A 22030-nucleotide genomic window follows, 5' to 3' on the forward strand; every position below is an offset into this window, starting at 1 on the left:
GTGCTTCGAATATAAAGGGGTCTGGGTTAGGCATAGTTTTGAAACCCCCCACGGGTAACATTATTAGGCAAGCTATTAAAACTATCAGGTTAACTAATAACGAGGCCGAGTATGAAGCCATGATTGAAGGTCTAGAACTAACTAGAAACTTGGGAGCAGAAGTCATTGAGGCGCATTGTGACTCTTTGCTGGTGGTGAGTCATGTAAATAAAACCTTCGAAGTCCGAGAAGGTAGGATGCAAAGGTATTTGGACAAACTGCTTATCACTTTACACCATTTCAAATAATGGACCCTACGGCATGTTCCACGAGAATGGAATAATGAGGCCGGTGCTCTTGCAAATTTGGGATTGTCGGTCGAGGTAGATGATTTGAGCTCGGGGACTGTCGTTCAACTTTCAAGATCGGTAATCGAAGATGGGCACGCCGAAATAAATTATACTAGCTTAACCTAGGATTGGAGAAATAAGTATATTGAAAACTTAAAAAATGGAAAGCTCCCTTCAGACCCTAAAGATTCCAGGGCCCTACAGACTAAAGCTGCTCGATTTACGTTGGCTGCGGACGGAACACTATATCGAAGAACATTTGATGGACCAATAGCGGTATGCGTGGGTCCGGGAGATACCAATTACATCCTCCGGGAAGTACACGAGGGCACTTGTGGCAATCACTCCGGTGCCGACACATTAGTTCGAAAAGTGATCAGAGCGGGGTATTATTGGATTGATATGGGCAAAGATGCGAAAGAATTTGTTCATAAATGTGATAAATGTCAAAGGTTGGCGCCAATGATCCATCAAGCCTGAGAGCAACTTCGCTCGGTCCTATCCCCATGGCCATTCATGAAATGGGGAATGGACATTGTCGGCCCTCTGTCATCGACCCCAGGTAAAGCTAATTTTTTTTTTATTTATGACTGACTATTTTTCTAAATGGGTTGAAGTGCAGGCGTTCGAGAAAATAAGAGAGAAAGAAGTTATAGACTTTATTTGAGATTATATCATATGCCGATTCGGGATACCCGCCGAAATAGTATGCGATAATGGGAAGCAATTCGTCGGCAGCAAAATCACAAAATTCTTCGAAGATCACAAAATAAGAAGGATATTATCAACACCATACCACCCCAGTGGGAACGGTCAGGACGAATCAACGAACAAGACTATTCTTCAAAACCTGAAGAAGAGATTGAACAATGCGAAGGGAAAATGGAGAGAAATCCTGCCCGAAGTCCTTTGGGCATACCGAACAACGTCAAAATCCAGTGCGAGGGTGACCCCATTCTCCTTAGTATATGGTTTTGAAGCATTGATACCAGTCGAAGTCGGTGAACCTAGTCCCAGATTTTAATTCATGACAGAAGAATCAAATAACGAGGCTATGAACACCAGCCTTGAATTATCGGACAATGGATAAGAAGCTGCCCTCATCCGATTGGCCGCCCAAAAGCAACGAATCGAAAGGAATTATAATCGAAGAACTAAACTTTGCCATTTCAAGCCCGGGGACTTAGTGTTAAGAAAAGTCACCATCAATACTCGGAATCCAAACGAAGGAAAATTAGGACCAAATTGGGAAGGACCGTACCGGGTGCTCGAGAACGTTGGAAAAGGATCATACAAGCTCGGCATCATAAACGGCAAACAGCTATCAAGCAGTTGGAATGTATCACATCTAAAACGGTACTACTGCTAAGGTACGACCTTTCCATATTCATCTAACTGACCCATGTAGAAGTCCGGACAAGAGCTGAAGAAGATCTTTCGCTTAAAAGCACGTGTTGCACTCTTTTTCCCTTAGACCGGTTTTTTCCCAAATGGGTTTTTCGGCAAGGTTTTTAATGAGGCAACCATCGATCGTGCTGCACTTTAACAATATTCGAGCCCTCTTTGCAACCGACCTCGAATACCGGGGGGGAGGGCATCAGGACCCTCAAATATATCGAGTTCAGATGCAAGAAAGTCATATCACAACAATAGGGTTCCAACAGAAAAAATTATAAGAGCCAAATAGTCAAAATGAACCATGCTCATATAGATTGGACCAAACATAAACACAAGTGCAATGACTTGAGATTTATTGTGCAACCAGAATTAAGATTCAGCCTACGGGCTACTTTCATTCCGAGTTCGAAATGATCACTTGAATATTAAGCCTACGGGCTACTATTATTCCGAGTTCGAGCAAGCACTCACTCGACCAATACGCCTACAGGCTACGTTATCTTGACTTCGAAACATGCACTCGACTGTTAAGCCTACGGGCTACTATTATTCCGAGTTCGAGCAAGCACTCACTCGACCATTAAGCCTACGGGCTATTATTATTCCGAGTTCGAGCAAGCACTCACTCGACCATTACGCCTACGGGCTACGATATTTCGAGTTCGAAATATTCACTTGACTATTAAGCCTACGGGCTACTGTTATTCCAAGTTCGAGCAAGCACTCACTCGACCATTACGCCTACGGGCTACGTTTTCTCGAGTTCAAAACATGTACTCGACTGTTAAGCCTATGGGCTACTGTTATTCCGAGTTCGAGCAAGCACTCACTCGACCATTACGCCTACGGGCTACGTTTTCTTGAGTTCGAAACATGCACTCGACTGTTAAGCCTACGGGCTACTATTATTCCGAGTTCGAGCAAGCACTCACTCGACCATTAAGCCTACGGGCTACTATTATTCCGAGTTCGAGCAAGCACTTACTCGACCATTAAGCCTACGGGCTACTATTATTCCGAGTTCGAGCAAGCACTCACTCGACCATTATGCCTACTGGCTATGATATTTCGAGTTCGAAAATATTCACTCGACTATTAAGCCTACGGGCTACTGTTATTCTGAGTTCGAGCAAGTACTCACTCGACTATTATGCCTATGGGCTACGATATTTCAAGTTTGGAACAATCATTCGACTATTAAGCCTACGGGCTACTATTATTCCGAGTTCGAGCAAGCACTCACTCGACCATTACGCCTACGGGCTACAATATTTCAAGTTCAAAACATTCACTCAACGGCTAATAAGCTACTTTTACTCTGAGTTTACATTAACTCAACCATTACATTACACCTACGGATTATTTTCCTTCAAAGTTTGAATCATCGACTCAACAAGCAAACCCAGGGGATACAAATCTGATCGATCAGAGAGACTATAAGGTCAACATTCGATTAAAAGTCTTCACAAAACAAAAACAAGTCGACCTCGTTATACATATATATACAAAAATTTCCTACATGATTAATTTATGAACATGAAGAATTAGAAACTAAGCTTCCTGGTCAAGCTCTTCCCTGTCCTTAGATCCGCTTTTGCTACCATCATCATCAGAAGCCAAGGCTTCAGCTTCCGCTTCGAGCTCTTTGGCCTTTTTTACCTCTTCGGTAAGGTCGAAACCTCGAGCGTGTATCTCCTCGACGGTCTCCCTCCGATACCTACACTTGGCAAGTTCGGCAACCCAATAAGCTTGAGTATCGGCGGTCTTTGCCGCTTCTCGGGCCTCCATCTGAGCAGCCTCAGCATCAGCCCGATATACAGTAATGGACTTATCCGCCAAGACTTTCGATGACTCAACCTCCGCCTTAGCCTCAGCAAGTCGTGTTTCAAGCTCATCGATCCTCTTAGCTTGAACTGAGCCCTTTTGCTTGACACTTCGAAGTTGAACATCCACCGATAATAATTTTGTTAAGATGGTTTCTTTTTCCGCTACCAGGCGGTCGAGGGTCTCCTTCCACCTTTTGCATTCAGCTCGGATTTGATCGACTTCTTCTCGAAGTAACTCGATCTTTTCAATCTTTTGCTGTAACTGAGACAACGAAGGGTTAACTTCCACGGTTGAGTCAAACCCATACTTTAACAGAACGAGGCTCACCTGCTTATCGAGCTCGACCCCTTCTTCACGGACCTTAGCCAAATTCGCTTGGAGGTCCTTTATAGCCTCGTCCTTTTGGCTGCAAATAAGCCGCATGGCATCTCTTTCACCTGAGACCTTCCGGAGCTCGGCCTCACACTGGCTATGATCGACTCGAAACCTACTAATGGCCTGCACAGTAAGAAACACGAGTCAAGTATGGAAATGAACAAAGAAACCAAGTATGGAAGAATCATTACCCGAGTAATGAAATGATGAGCCTCCTCTAATAAAAGAGAAGCGTCACCATTATCGGAACCATCGTCGACTCTAGTAAAATAATCCCTAAAAGGATCCCCTGCACCAGAGCCTGTGCCGATATCGGGCATCTTCAACTCTCTAGCTTCCTTCAACACCTCCTCAGAAAAAGATGGAAGAGAAGGTGAATGACCCATTGTCATAGCCCCGAGCAAATCACTCGGGGTACTCAGGTCGAGACTCAGGTCTTCGGAAACAATCCCGACAGGCACAACCGCCATCGGCTCAGGAGCTCTGGCAACCTCGATGGCCTCCGTAGATCGGACTACCAAAGCCGAGGAGCTATTTTCTTCTTTTTCTTCTTCTTCTCTCAGTCAGTGGACCGAGTCAATCGAAAGGGCAATTGCTTTTCTCCTCACTCTTCGAGTTTTGGGCTTGGGGTCCTCTAATCGAGAGGAAGCTCTTTGCTTCTTATCTTCCCCCTGTTTAGGGACTAGGAACTTATTTCCTTCTTCACCGCTCAAAGGCCTCAAAGCGGCATCCCTGGTTACGCCTGTACAAAAGGAAATCGGTAACGAGTAGAACGCAAAGAATACTTCGAAGGAAACAAGAAAGCAAACCTCACCATGGTTCTTGGCCTCCCATCTACCTTTTGCCAAATCACGCCAAGCGCGCTCGGCGTAAGAGGAGGTCGAGGCTAACTTCCGAACCCAGTCCTCGAGGTCAGGCACCGCGTGTGGCATCCAAGGGGCAGCTGAACATCATGGAAGGACATCAGAAAAAATCGAAAAAGGACATGAAAAGTGAACAAAAATCACTTACGGTCAAAATTCCATTCTTCAGGGAACGACATCTTCTCCTCCGGAATGAGATCACGGGTCCTCACTCGAATATAACGACCCATCCAACCCCGATCCTTATCTTCATCGATGCTCGACATCAAAGCCTTAGATGCCCGACGATGAAGTATGATTAGTCCTCGAAAGATCTGAGGCCGATACAGTCATATGAGGTGGTTCAGAGAAAAACCCAACCCCCCGGCTTTGATAGAGAAGAAGCGCGATAAGATCACTATATGCCATAAAGAGGGATGAATTTGGCCAAGGGTGACTTGATACCTTTTGCAGAAATCAATAATCACCGAGTCGACGGGTCCCAATGTGAAGGGATAAGTATAAACACTTAAAAAACCCTCCACGTAAGTGGTAACACTCTCATCGGAAGATGGAATTTGCAACACTACCTCGGAACCCCAGTTGCAGTCGTTTCTGACGGCCTCGAGGTGATCCTCTATTATAGAGCGCGTATACATCAATACGTGTTCACATCGACCTGGAACGGAGGAAGGATTCTCCACCTTAAAATCGGTCTTCAAACTGCACGGGCCAGGAACATAGTCATGAACTGACGGCTCCATCGGCGCCTTATCATCAGACGGCCATGAGGAAGAAGCTTTCTCTTTCTGAGGTATGGTTTTGGAAGTTTTTGCCATTGATATGAAAGGGAAGAACGCAAAGGAATGTGAAGAAATAGATAGCACCAAAATTCTGGTATGGACGGCCCCGTAGCAGCGAAATAGAGAGGACAAATAAGAAAGTTTGGAAGAAGAGAAGGCGCAAAAGCTTCGGCAAAACCGAGCCGACGTGACAGCTATCACATACGTCAAGATCGGGTTTGATAGAAACATCAGCATAAATTTGATCGAGCCGCAGGAAAATCATATCGTTCCTCGCCACATCCTTTTCGAGAAACGAGGGGACTATCTGTGTACGGTCAAAACCTATTCTCAGTCATAAAGACCGTTCAAGATAATGATGTTTCAATCGAAGGGTATCCACATGACAAGCTCAGACGAATCCCAAAGTAGGGATGTCGAGCTTCGAGCTATAAGACCAATCAACAAGAAAACTCGATATCATTATCGAGCCCGTGTCCGAATCGGACTACGGGACAACACCGATCGACACAGGCCCCGAATATCGATGACCCAAGGTGGAACTGAGCTCGAACCAAGACTGGGGGTTCGATCTAACACCGAGCTCGAGCCGGTGCCAAGCTCGCAGACAAGAGCCGTTACAACCGCACCGAGAGAGAGAATCTTGGCGAGAATCAAGGAAGAGACAAACCATCATGGGTCCTTCACTATATGTATTATTTTATTATGTTGTTATAGATAAAGCAGTGATCCTCTACTATAAAAGGGGGATAAACTGCAATAGACGCAGGTCCTCCAAGATACATTAAGATTTTATTGTGCTTGTTTTTCTAATACATTTTTCAATCTTCCCGTCCATCATTCTCATTTTACAGCAAAAATACTTATATTGTCATTTTGTATCAAAGGAATTTGCATACCCTTAGAACCATATCTAAATTTAACGTTATCCAATTTTTCGGGTAAACAATTATTATATCTCTAAAATAAATAATTTATTGAACTTATGACATATATTTCTTCAATTTCTGTTAAGGTCTATCCTATAAAGTAATGTCGTCGTATCCTTATTTCCTTATTTAAGCAGCATCATATGACATTTACTACTCTGGGGTTTTAGATTTATTTATATGAAGTATGAAGAAAAGGGATCGCTTGGTCCTTGAAGAGTTCTTTCAAAACAAAGGATCAGTATAAGTAGCTTAAGTTTTTGAAGAAAAGAGTGGAGAAGGAAGGGTGGTTGAGGACCATAAGAACTATTTTTAGCATTTCAAGAATCCCGTTTAGAGTCAGGATATCTTTGGTATATCTAACAACAGCGCCTTTGGCATGATAAGCAGGCAACATATCTTGATCCATCAGTAACAGGGCCTTAATATATATCTTCTGTTTCGGCTCCTGAAAGATAATCCACGTTGGTATAATCCACCAGCAGCGCCTTTGGCATGATAAGCAGGCAAGTATACATATTTTGATATATATATATATATATATATATATATATATATATATATATATATATATATATATATATATATATATATATATCTTATGTTTTGGATTTCAGATATCCGATCCGAATGAACAACCCTAATAAGCCGGCAACATATCTTGATCCATCGGTAACAGAGCCTTATTATATATCTTCTGATTGGCTCATGAAAGATAATCCATGTTGGTATAATCTCATTTTATATTATATATTGCCACACAATTTTTGCGATAAAATTGAATAAGTATAAAATCTAGCAGGAGATATTCTCTTGTTTGAACACCACCAATTACTTGGTATTAACAATAATGAAACTAAAATTTAATTACTGATTTACTGTAGTGATATGCAACAAGCCTTATGTTAATCTTGAACTAAGTTTCTATAAAATGAGTTGCAGAGTTATTAATTATTAGCCATGACCTAACTAATTCTCACGCAGTCAGTCAGCATTATATACCAGGCTTCCTTAAAAGGTAACAAAAACAAACACAAAATAGCCCAAAATGAAAATGAAAACGCTTTATAATTGCAGTTTCGTGTGTGGAAATTCAGAGACTGTGAGGTGTAGACTCCATTGGAGAGGAAGCTCGAGCTAAGGCTGCTAGCTCATGGCTGAGGAGAACGTTCTGGAATTTGAGAGAGAATGTAGGAATACAAAAAGTGATTTCATTCACTATAACAATTACAATATATACACGTGAGTGGAGAAGTGTGACTAACCTAACAGCCAGCAACAACTCATAAACAACTAGCAACTAAACTACCATTAAGCTAATTGACTAACCGTAACTATCAGATTAACAACATATACATAAATATGCTTAGTCAATCTTAACACCCCCTCAAGTTGGTGGGGAAGAATTCACTGCCAACTTGCCAAGGATGCTGGTATGTTTGATGCATGTCAAAGCCTTAGTTAGAATATCAGCCAGTTGATCATTTGTTGAGATGTGATGAAGAGTGATCAACCCATCTTGTATCTTATCTCTTACGAAATGACAATCAACCTCTATATGCTTTGTACGCTCATGAAACACAGGATTCCTTGCCATGTGTACAACAACTTGACTGTCACAGAAAATAGGAATAGGTTTTTGGCATGTAGCAGTTAATTCTTCCAACAATCTCTTTATCCATATTAACTCACCAACTACCTTTCGAATTGATCTATATTCAGCTTCTGCAGACGACAGAGAAACTATGTCTTGTTTCTTTGATTTCCAGATGATGGCACTCTCTCCAAGAAGAACTACATAGCAACTCACACACCTCCTAGAATCAGGACAGGCAGCCCAATCTGAGTCGCAATATGCTTTTAAGGTGCAGTCAAGACTGTTGGACAAGAAAACACCAAGTGTGGGATCAACTTTTAGTTACCTAAGAATATGTAATGTAGCTTTAAGGTGTGGTTCTCTTGGTGACTGCATAAACTGACTTAGATGTTGCACACTGTATGTTATGTCAAGTCTTATGTTTGTGAGGAAGTTGAGCTTCCCCACAAGTTTCCTGTAATATGTGGGATCTGTCAACATGGATCCTTCAGTTGCCTTCAATTTAACTGTGCAATCAAGAGGGAAAAAGACTGTAGTATATCCCAGGCAATCATACTCTTTCAACAAATCTGTAGCAAATTTTCTTTGTGAAATAAGTACTCCATCATTCTTATAGAGCACTTCCAGACCCAAGAAATAATGTAGCTTGCCCAGATATTTGATCTTGAATTTGTCATGTAGGAAGCTATTCAAACCATTGATCTCTTCCAAATCTGTCCCTGTGAGGATTACATCATCCACATACACAGCCACAAATACAGTTAAGGAACCATTCTTCTTATAGAAAAGTGAGTAATCATTAGTTGAATGCACAAATCCTTTTGAACACAGAGATTCTGTCAATTTGTCATACCATTGTTTGCTTGTTTGTTTTAGTCCATATAAGGACTTCTTCAATTTGCATAAAATACCTGGTATGTCAACTTGTAAACCTTGTGGAACATCCATGTACACTTCTTCATGCAAATCCCCATGTAGGAAAGCATTATTTACATCTAATTGGAAAAGGTCCTAAACTTTCTTCACAGCCACACTTATTAATGTTCTGACAGTTGTCATTTTGACAACAGGGGAGAAGGTTTCCGTGTAGTCAATCCCTGCTTGCTGTGTGTAATCCTTAACCACAAGTCTTGCTTTGAACCTCTCTATGCTTCCATCTGTATTGTGTTTGATCTTGTACACCCACTTGCATCCGATAGCTTTCTTTCCTGCAGGCAAAGTTACTAAATCCCAAGTATAATTAGCATACAAAGCCTCAAATTCTTGTGTCATAGATGCTTACCAAGAAGGATTTATGGCTGATTCCTCATATGAACATGGTTCACTGTCATGTGAAATATTCCTCATAACCTGCTGACTGTTCTGGCTCAAGGTATTCAGGGAGACATCTTGGTTTTTGGTGAAAAAGGAATTGAGTGAATGTGTGTGTTGAGAGTTGTTCTTCAATGTGTGGTAGATTTTCTAGGTTCTGGTAACATGATGGGAGGATCAGGTACATGATTGGTGGCAATATTCAGATCATCTGTTATGAGTGACTCACATGAAGGTGCAGGGGCTATGTTTTGTGGGGAAGTAGGTACAACATGATCAATAGATATAGGAGAATCAGTGACAGAGTTGTGTGTGTGATTCTTATCCTGTAGCTACAACTATCCAAAGTATTAGTTTGATCACAGTCATCTATGATGTTGGGCAGAGGGGATGCATAACTTGGACTGTAAGTTATCAGGTGTAAAACTGAAGGGAAAGTGGAATGATTAGGAGAATTAGCAAATGGGAAAAGGTGTTCATAAAATTGTACATCTCTAGAAATGTGTATCCTTTTACTAATCAAATCAAGTACCTTGTAACATTTTATTCCAAAGGGGTATCCTACAAATATGTGTGGGTTGGCTCTTGGTTCAAATTTGTCTTTGTGAGTTTTAAGGGTGGTAGGATAACATAGACAACCAAAGCTCCTCAGATGTGAATATAGGGGTTTCTGTTTGTAGAGGATTTCAAATAGGCACTTGTTATTTAGTATTGTAGAGGGGAGTCTATTTATCAAGTATGTTGCAGTTAGGATGCACTCTCCCCAATACCTCAAAGGCAATTTAGACTGGTACAATAGAGCTCTTGCTGTCTCTAAAAGGTATTTATGTTTTCTTTTGACCACATCATTTTGTTGTGGTGTATAGGGACAAGTTCTTTGGTGAATAATCCCTTTGGTTTGGTAAAAGTTCAGGGCTTCATTACTGGTGAATTCCATCCTATTATCAGATCTAATGGTCTTGACTAACATTTGGAACTGGTTTTCAACCATGCAAATAAAGGTTTTGATAGCTTCTAGTGCATTGCTTTTGCAACTCAATAACTGTGTCCAAGTAGATCTACTACAGTCATTGACTGTAGTTAAAAAATACTTATAATTATCATGTGTGGCAAGGTGGTAAGGACCCCAAAGGTCTATATATAATAGATCAAATACTTGGGTGGAAGATATGGTTCTTTGTGGAAAGAAAAGTCTGCCCTGTCTAGCCATGAGACAGACTGAACAAAGGAAAGGTTGTTTGGGTGCAAAATTAGCTGGTATAGAACACATCCCCTTCATTTTCACAAAAGGTACATGGCCTAATCTGTTGTGCCACAAGTAATCAACATAATTTTCATGATTTGAGACAGACAAAGAAGTAATATAGGAACAAACTCTCTTATTATCTGATTGGTAGTTATTTACAAGAGGAAGTGAAGGTAATTTGAAAGCTTGTACAACATCAGAATCACTACTGAGGCTCTCACAAAAATAGACTCTTTTATTGCTTAACTGACAATTATTTACAATTGGAAATGAAGATGGTGAATGATTCTGCACAATACTTGCATCGTGACATGAATTAGTACTACCAGAACTGAGTAAAGAAGTTGAACTAATTGATTGGCATTTTGAGCAGAGGAAATACAGACCATTCCTTGCTCTACCAATCTCCAGAGGCCTCTTCATTGAAGGGGCCTGCAATACACATGTGTATGCAGAAAAATTAATAATGGATTTGAGTTGTGATGTTAATGAATAAATGGAAATGAGATTGAACTTGAAACTGGGAACAAACAACACCCTGTGCAAGGTCAGCTTTGGACTAAGAATTGCATCACTTATCTCTGTCACTTTAACCCTATATCTATTTGGGAGAGTAACTAAAAAGGGGTATGGCAAGGTTCTAGTATTAGTGAGTAGATTTTTGTTATATAACGCGTGGTTCGAGGCTCCAGAATCTAAAATCCAAAAATTAGCAGGTAAATGGGAACATTTATATGAAAGATCACCAATAATTTCATCATAAGTACAGCAAGCCAATATACCTGCGAAGTTCACAGCTCCACTTGTGATATTGTTTGAGGTCTCAGCTACAGTCCCAAAGTGAAGTTTTTCCAGTAGGTTCAGCAACTGATTGTACTGTTCTTTCGTCAAGTTGGGCGCATTGTGGTTCTGATTCTGACCTCGATTATCAGCTACATCAAACTCTCCACGCAACATTTCTTGAGATCCTCGATGAACATTTGCAGCAGATGTTGTATTCCTGCTTCTTGTGAACTTGAAGTTCTGTGGGAAACCATGTAACCTATAACACTTTTCTTTAGTGTGGCCTGGCTTTTTTGCAATAGTCACAAAACAAATGTGGACCTCTGTTCTCTGATCTATAGTCATTATTTCCTGCATTATTTTCCATTTGATTGTAATTTGTTCTAAAACCACTATTTGCTTGTCGATGAACGTTTAATGACATAAATTCTAAACTTAGCTGACTGTGTGGCCTAACTTCGCGTTATTTTTTCTCTTGAATTAGAATAGAGAAGGCTTGTGCTATCGTGGGCAGTGGGTTCATCATCAGAATACTTCCTCTTACTACATTATATACCTCATTTAAGCCCATAAAAAAACTGAATGAGTCTCCTATCTTATTCTGTCTTGTGCATATTTTCCTTTGCCCCGCAGGTGCACTGGCAATTGCACTGAGTATTCGCATTCAACGTGTGTAATTCCTCCCAAAGCTTCTTCATCTTTGTGTAATAGCCAGTGATGTCCAGTGAGCCCTGAGTCAAGTCATTGATTTCCTTTTGAAATTGATACATCTTAGCTCTGTTGGTTTGGTCATACCTCCGGACATTCTGTTATGGTAAAGTTAACCGTGACATACCGCATTCATTCTTTTTCCCTCAATGAGAGAGTTCAAAATCCATGAGGTGACCATATCATCACACATTTCCCATTGTCCGTAATTTACAGAATCAACATTAGGCTTTCTACATTTACCATTAATAAAACCTATTTTGTTCTTCACTGAGAGGGCTCGCAGAATTCCTCTTCTCCAGGATCTATATCCTACTCCATTAAAAGGTATTGGTACCAAGGTCGATCCGGCATTTTCTGATGGATGCATACATAGAGGATTAGTTGAATCCATGACATCTCTTACCAAATTGGGTCCGTTATTCTCAAATTGATGAACAGTTGGGTCAGCAATATCCTCTTCTCCGACCATGATTTGTAGTATCGAAAGAGAGAGATGAAATTATACTCTAACAGAAAAATAATGAATCAAATTGACGCAGAAAAGGGAGAAAAATTGATTTCCAGATTTTGGGAAATCCTAGATTTATTGAGTCAGTGAAATCGATTGAAGATTGAGTGAGAACTAAAGCGGAAAACAGAGCTCTGCTCTGATACCATGTGGAAATTCAGAGACTGTGAGATGTAGACTCCATTGGAGAGGAAGCTCGAGCTAAGGCTGCTAGCTCATGGCACACACACACACACACACACACACACACACACACACACACACACACACACACACACACACACACACACACACACACACACACACACACACACACACACACACACACACACACACACACACACACACACACACACACACACACACACACACACACACACACACACACACACACACACACACACACACACACACACACACACACACACACACACACACACACACACACACACACACACACACACACACACACACACACACACACACACACACACACACACACACACACACACACACACACACACACACACACACACACACACACACACACACACACACACACACACACACACACACACACACACACACACACACACACACACACACACACACACACACACACACACACACACACACACGCTTTATTCTTATAGGAAAAGATAGACCATCATTTTCCATTTTTGAAATAAAGGTCCAAAATTCGTAGCTATCAAAGAATTTGTTGAAGCACAATTAAATAGCAAATTAATGTGCAACCAATGGACGATGTTAAAAGAGAAACCATGATTTTACAAAGGGAACGTGCAAAACTCAAGCACATGCACAGACATGCAGAATATATTGTGAAATCCTCTTATAATTCATGTCAGGTTATAAAAGCTTTCAAAACCAAGAAAGTCAAGACCCTCATCTGGTGGATGTCGTTTCAAAAAACAAAATTAATGTATTTCACTTCGTTCGTAAATACCACGTGGAAAATTATTCATATTCTTAATTAAACTATTAACTTGCTTACATGCAAAATGGTTTTCAAATGTTTATGCTAAATAATTCATCAGAATGGCATGTGAATATAATCAATTTTACTAAGTTCAATAATAAATTAAATCTGCAATGGTAAGAAAAGCGAAATTAGATTTGCATCCACATTAATTATATATATAGATAGATATATGTATGTTTGCTTGTTCAATCTGACAGTATTGAAAAAAAGTTCCATTCCTACAGGCGAACCCAGAATAGGATACTTTTGTCAATCATATTCCTAGCTAGCACCATCAAATTGATATTATTTTGGCTGTCTAAAATTTAAACTCTATGGGTTCATTTTTTAAATTTTTTTTTGTATTGAATCCATTATATATTTTTAAAATTATGAGTTCATATCTACTATTTTTATAATTTTTATATATTTTATTTTACTCTGCATCGAAAATTATGGATTCAATTGAACATGTCATTTATACACTGCATAGGCCCCTCTATTTTGGAGAACTATATATATATATATATGCATGGTGGAGAGTCTGATACATCCACTAGAGACCACTACTTTAATTAATATAATTTCAGTTTCCAGTAGTGGATAACATAATTGAAACTAGGGATCCCTTGAAACTATAAAACATGAAATCACCATAATATTCCGAAAACTACTAGAAAAATATCAAGTAACGGGAAATGATATAAATGCCGAAAATCACCACAAAATAATATTCTGAGGTGATTCCAGTTTCCATGCATAGAGTTTAATTAACTTCTATGGTTCACATGCTCGTTATGCAATAATTTTAATGTAAAAATTGTAATATAATTCAGTGATTAATAATAAAAGAATTATCTTCTGTGGTTAGTGAAATCTTTATGCAGTTGGTTTTGCGAGAAACAATTTTGTCTTTTCCCCACACACACACACACATATATATGTATGTATAGTATATCTCTAAAATAACTAATTTATTGAACTCTTAGATAATTACATATATTCCTTCAATTTTCTATTGAGGTTTATTCTATAAAGTAATGTTGCCGTATTCTTACTTCCTTATTTAACCAGCATAACCAGCATTATATGATATTTAATTATTTTTGTACAAGTAGCTTAAGTTTTTGAAGAAAAAGGTAGAGAAGGAGGGGTGGTTGAGGACCATAAGAATTATTTTTAGCATTTCAAGAATCCAGTTTAGACTTTAGAGTCAGGACATCTTTGGTATATATATCTAACGGCAGTGCCCTTTGCATGATAAGTAGGCAACATATTTTGATCCATTGGTAAACGAGCCTTAATATATATCTTCTGTTTTGGCTCCTGAAAGATATCCACGTTGGTATAATCTCATTTTACATTATATATTGCCACACAATTTTGTGATAAAATTGAATTAGTATGAGATCTAGCAGGAGATATTCTCTTGTTTGACACCAATTACTAGGTATTAACAGTAGTGAAACTAGAATTTAATTACTGTACTGATATGCAACAAGCTTATGCTAATTTTGAACTAAGTTTTTATAAAATGAATTGTTAATTATTAGCCATGACCTAACTAATTCTCACGCGGTTGCCATTATATACCAGGTTTCCTTAAAAGGTATCAAAAACAAACACAAAGATAGCCCAAAAATGAAAATGACAACGCATTATAACTGCAGTTTCGTGAAAAACCAAACTGATCAGGGCGGAACTATCGTTGTGTCAATTGACACCCCTTAGTTGATTGTTTCCTTGTGCTTATTTGTGTTTAAATAGAGAAACATCATCGTAAAACAATGAGCTATTTCAATTAAAACTGAAACAGTATCAAATGGCATCAATAGAGCTTCCATATTCTTTAGGATTATCGTTGATTTATGCCAATTCACTTGGTTTTTCTTGATTTAGTTCTTTTATATGTTTGGTGTGTGATATTTAGTTGTCTCCATGTGAGCTATAGGTCACAGGTTCGTACCGTAGAATTAGCCATTGATACTTGCATTAAGGTAGGCTGCCTACATCCCAATCGTTGGGGTGCGGCCCTTCCTCGGACCCTGTGTAAATACATGATACTTTGTGCATCACGGTTTCGTTATATATCTAGGCAATATATTGAATCACTTAGCTTTTTCATTTGTTTATTTTTTTATATTTTACCCCCTAAAGAAAAATTATAACTCTACCACTAAAATTGATGCAAACAATGTCAACACGCTACATTAAGTTTTACGAAAAAAATAAAATAAAATAAAATCATGGCTTTCTTGCCATATTCATCGAAGGAATCTGATCCATGATCATCCGGCTAGAAATTAAAGAAAAATTTAAAATAAGAGTAAAGTGAATCATAAGAGAAAAAGAATTAGTAGATCTGTCATGACCCAAAATCACACTTGTCGTGATGACGCTTATCTTAATACTAGGCAAGCCGACAACCTCAATAACCCACAAATTCTTTGAAGTTTGAAAACATAATATTTAAATTCAATAGAAAATCTTCCAAATATAGATACAAATACACTCCCAAAACCCGATGTCACTGAGTACTCGAGTATCTAAATGATAACATAGTCTGACTGATACAAATACTGTCTGAAAATATAGAACAGTACAAACAACTGAAAGGAAATATAGTCAAGGTCTGCGGACGTCAAGCAGCTACATTGATAGTCTCCAACAGATAAAGCTCCGAAATCTAGCAACTGCCGTATCCGAAAGTACCTGAATCTGCACACGAATTGCAGAGTGTAGTATGAGTACAACCGACCCCATGTACTCAATAAGTAACAAGTCTAACCTTTGGGATGAAAGTAGTGACGAGCTCAACAGGTACATTCCAGTATAGAAATAACAGTACAAAAATGTAGGCATACTTTCAAGTTCAATAGTTAAACTCAGTACAAGTAAAATAGATAAATTCTGCATGATATGGGGAATATGATATCTCTATATCTACATGCCAAAATATATGTTGTATGTGATATACCATAATGGAAACCTCGTGTACTCACACTCTCTCAATACTCAGTCACTCAGTACTGTACAGGGCCAATTCAACCCATGGAACTCCATCCCAAATGTAAATAAATAAGGCAACTCCATGCCTAGGAAACTCCATCCCGAATATAAATAAATAAGGCAACTCCATGCCTAGGGAACTCCGTCCCAAATATAAAAAAACTGCGCTCACTGTATGGGTGCAGACTCTGGAGGGGCTCTTTCAGCCCAAGCGTTATAATAAGCCAGATCCAGGCATAAATACATGTTGCGGCATGCAGCCCGATCCTATAAATATCACTCAAAATATCTAATCTCTCGGGCTCTCAATGACATGAAAATCAACCCAACATGATGTTGTTTAGCTGTATTTGTAAAACAATTATGGAGAAGATAAAATAACATAAATGTAAAAGAAACAAAATTTAATCCGAGCCCACTGAATTCACAGTGTTTCCTTAAGGAATTTAATCCCCTCCTAGTATCCAAGGTTGTGGATTATTTCCTCCCAGGATAGAACGAATTACACACTGGTGTAGCGATACTTCAAACACCAATGTTTCAGCGAACACAAAATCGGTAGCAAATCACACTTACTGATGCTTTGTTTGTAGTTAAAATAATGCAGAAGAAAGGAGGAGAAGTCAGAAATTCGTATGGAAAATCTGAGAGAATGGACTGGTATTTATAGCCAATGTTGAGCTCAATCTGAAGAGGTGCAACTCTTCAAATCCGAAGAGGTGCCAACTGTTTCTTCAAATCTGAAGAGGTGCAAACTGTTCTTCAACTCTTCAGATTTGAAGAGGTACAAACTGTTCTTCTGAAGAGGTGCAAACTGTTTTGTAAATGTCTTTTACAAAAAGCGAAGGGTATATACTATTACGTTTGGATTTAATATTAATATTCCGTTTACAAAAAATCGGATATTTAATAACAATTCTGTTAATATTTACTATTAACAAATAAATTTGGTCCAAAAAATTAATCAATCGATTATTTGACCGAATCCAAAGCCGAAGCCGAGCGAGCGAGCGACGACGACGGCGCGAGGCTTGCCTTCTTCTTAACTCTTTAAGAGCTAGAAGAAGTGCAATTGTATATATACCCATCAAAATCTCTTCCTCTTCCAATATGGGACAATATTCCTTTGTCAAGGAGGAAAACTCAAATATTTTCAATTTCCCATTCACCCTCTTTTAAGCTACATTTAAGCTTAAAAAACCCAACACATGATGATATGACGTATTAATAAATGACAACAGAGACTGAGATATGATATGCAAATGTTGGATGTGACTGAGTACACAGTTACAATTTAAACAAATAATCCAACAGCAACACATTCCCATGTGGGTCCCAAAAATATCGGCATGTAACTTAAACATGATCTTTAATACGAGTCTCATCTCAATTTCTCCAACACGTGGAGGATATGTGGATAATGACATGATTCTTTAATTATATAATTCTACGGAATTTATTAAGTCACAATTTCTATGGTGCATGCCCACACGCCTGTCACCTAGCATGTGCGTCACCTCTAAACAATTCACATAACACGTAATTCATGAATTCATACCTTGAGAACCAAGTTTAGAAGTGTTACTTACCTCAAACCGTGCAAGTTCTTTGTTCCAATATGTCGTTGCCTCACGAATCGCCCTCTGAACGTCTCGAATCTAGTCACAAATAATTCGATACATTCAACACAAATTATAGGAATTAATTCCATATGAAAATACTAATTTTCCAATAAAATCCGAAATTCAACTCAAAAATCGTTAGTGGGGCCCATGTCTCGAAACCCGATAAAAGTTATAAAATATGAACTCCCATTCAACCACCAGTCCAACCATACCAAATTTACCAAATTCCGACATCAACTCGACCTTCAAATCCTCAAATCCTATTTTCAAATCCCTAGGCCCAAATCCTCAAATTACACCTCAAAAACACGTAATCTAGTTGGAATAATCAATGATAATTCAATATTATTGATTAACAATGATCACAAGTGACTTATCTCAAGAATTTTCGTGAAATATTTCTACAACATCGCCCCAAACTGTGTGTTTGAAGTCAAAAAATGAGAAAGAACCTCAGAACCCCTCGTTTTAACACTGCTAGTGTTTTCGCATCTGCGAAATTTTAACCACTTTTGCGCAACCGCTTCTACGGCCTTTCTTCCGCTTTTGTGCCTCCTTCGCTCCTGCGGACAAGAGTCTGCTTCTGCGGACAAGAGTCTGCTTCTGCGGACTCGCTTATGCGGACTCACTTCTGCGGTCCAACCTCCAAATCCCCCTTCCGCTTATGCGATAGACCTTCCGCATCTGCGAGCTCGCAAATGCGGCACCCCCTTCGTACCTGCAATCGCCAGTACCCATCCAAACTCGCATATGCGATGCCTTAGATGCTTTTGCATGATCGCACCTGCGAAAAAAACCCTCGCATGTGCGATTGCACAAGAACTAAAGCTTCATCATCTCCTAAGTCCAAATTCTCAACTCGAATTCAATCCGAATCAAACCCGCTTCAACCAAATATACCAACAAGTCCTAAAATATTTTACGAACTTAGTGGAGGACTTAAATCATATCAAACAATGCTAAAACTACGAATCGCACCCCAATAAAATTTAACAAATTCAAACATCTACATTCGATGCCGAAACCTATCAAATCAAGTCCGATTGACCTCAAATTTTGCACGCAAGTCATAAATGACATAACGAACCTATAAATTTTTTAGAACTGGATTCCGACCCCGATATCAAAAAGTCAATTGCTGGTCAAGCTTCCAAACTTTCAATTCCTATTTTCGCCATTTCAAGCCTAATTTAACTACGAACTTTTAAATAATTTTTCAGATACACTCCTAAGTCCAAAATCACCATACAAAGCTATTGGAATTATCAAAACTCTATTTCGGGGTCGTTTACACATAAGTCAACGTCCGGTCAACCTTTTCAATTTAAGTTTTCATCCTTGAGACTAAGTGTCTCAATTCATTCCGGAACCAAACCAACTATCCCGGCAAGTCACATAACAACTGTAAAGCACAAAATAAGCAGTAAATGAGGGAACATGGATGTAACTCAAAACGACTGGCTGACTCGTTACAACATTTGAGATTAAGAAAAATATAAGATGTGTTTGACTTTATGCTACTATCATCTGAACTCTTCTTTTAGACTATAAGAACAGGCATTTCTTTACAACTTACAACTGAATATTTTGTAAGCAGTTGATATTATCTAATATTTGGGACGAAATTAAGTATAAAAGAAAGGCAAAATAGTTAAAATTTGACGAAATCAGAGGGAAAAAATATTATTTAAATGTTGGTGTTTCGTGGTTTTCCGTTGTACGTGCTTACATGAAGTGAAGAGATCCAAATGGTATCTTTAGTTTATTTATTTTTTAATTGAGAGAGTTATACTTCCATTCCTTCTCTAATTAAGAAATATTGGGGATCCTTTAGTTTAGAGACTAAGTATATGAATTATAATGCAAAGATATTTACGCAGGAATTAATAATGAAATGATTGTTATACACTGATAATATGAAGTGATTGTTATATATAAATTACTTACTTCAAAAGAACATTTTATCTTTACACATTTTAAGCATTGCTAATATACTTTTTTTTAAAACATTTTCTATCGTATAGATAATAAATAGAATTTCGAATATCTTAAAAACACAAGCATTACTTGATGGACAACATACAAAATTGGCCAGTCAGCCGAAACTGATTGTTCGCTAGCAAAAAAATACACATATATAAAAAAAATATACATTTTGTCAGCTATTATTTTTTTAGAACGGGTAGATATATATACTTTTCTTATTTAGTGCCATCAATTAAAATACTATTTTAATTATGTGACGATTATTGTTTAGTGGGCACTTGTTAGTATATATTTTATGCAAGATTTTTACTAGAATTAATTAATTCAACCATTAACCCCAAAGAATATCTGGCACTGGATTCGGAATCCCTCACGAGTCACGTCTCTTATCTTCATTTTTATATAGGGTAGACACACGTGTCCCTACTTGCATGGTCAAAGTTGAAATATTGTCACAATAAGAATTAAAAGCCACATATCTGATTTATTAGGCACAAGTTTAAAGAAAAAATAAAAACTTTTAAATTATATTGTACTACAATATTTCTGCTTTATTTTTTGTTTGTAAAAAAATAAAATAAAAAGTTTAAATTAAACTATTATGGTTACATAAACTGAAAAATAAACATACGACGACACTCTAAAAGAGTAAGGATCTATTATCAATTTTTAACCCTGTTTATCATAACACCTCACATTTATAAATATAAAATTATAAATATATATGGTTAGTAATAAAATAAAAAAGTTAAGTTAAATTATTTTTAAATTTAGTGGGCTTTTGGATATAAAAATTGTAAAATTTCGAAAAAAGTGAAAAACAATTTCAAGTAAAAATGGTATTTGTAAATTAGAGTTTTGTTTGGATATGAATATAATTTTGGGTTGTTTTTTAATTTTTTTAGTGATCTGGAGTGAAAATTTTAAAAATAGCATTTTAGAATTTTTAATTTTCAAAAAATTTTGAAAATTATCTTCAAGTTAAAACTGAAAATTTTATGGCCAAATACTAATTTCGAAAAAAAGAGAAAAAAAAATTGGAAAAAAGGATTTTTTTTATGGCCAAACGGACTTTAGAAATGAGTCATTTTATATGAAATATACTAAAAAGGAAATCAAAGAGTAATAATAAGGAGTGTTATTTTCAATTTTAACCCTGTTGGTACTGAACATCTAGCTTCTATATATACTAGCGGAAGTAAAGCCCGTACTGTCGCACGGGCCCAACACTGCAATAAAAATTGTTATGAAAGAAGAATATTCTAATATTATAGTAATATTTTAACTGGTATTTTCATAGAATATATCCTGTAAATAATTTTTATTTTTAATCAATATTCTCAAGTATTAAGGAAAAATTTCAAAATATTTATCTGCTTAGCTATTGAATATCTACTACTTGAATATCCTTAACGAGTCAACTTCCTCGAGATTGAACATCATATACCAATCTCTAATTCAATAATTTTAACTATTTTTTTAGATATAGTTATTATATTTAAATTTTGCGTATGATATTAAAAAAATATAAATAATAAGTGAGTGTAAAAAATATTTTTCGACGGAATATTAACACAAGTTTCCATCATTTCTTATTTTTGCAGGATAGCCAAATCAGTTTCAAACGGTAGTAATGCAAATAGACATAATACTTGCAACTTAAGAAGTAACTAAATTAAAATGTGTAAATTATCGAGTTTTTCCATAATATATATTCTAGTGATTTAGTCCATTATTTAGGGTAAATAGCAAATAAAAATTAAATTAAT

Source organism: Nicotiana tabacum, chromosome 23 (genome assembly GCF_000715075.1).
Source record: "Nicotiana tabacum cultivar K326 chromosome 23, ASM71507v2, whole genome shotgun sequence".
Taxonomy (NCBI): domain Eukaryota; kingdom Viridiplantae; phylum Streptophyta; class Magnoliopsida; order Solanales; family Solanaceae; genus Nicotiana; species Nicotiana tabacum.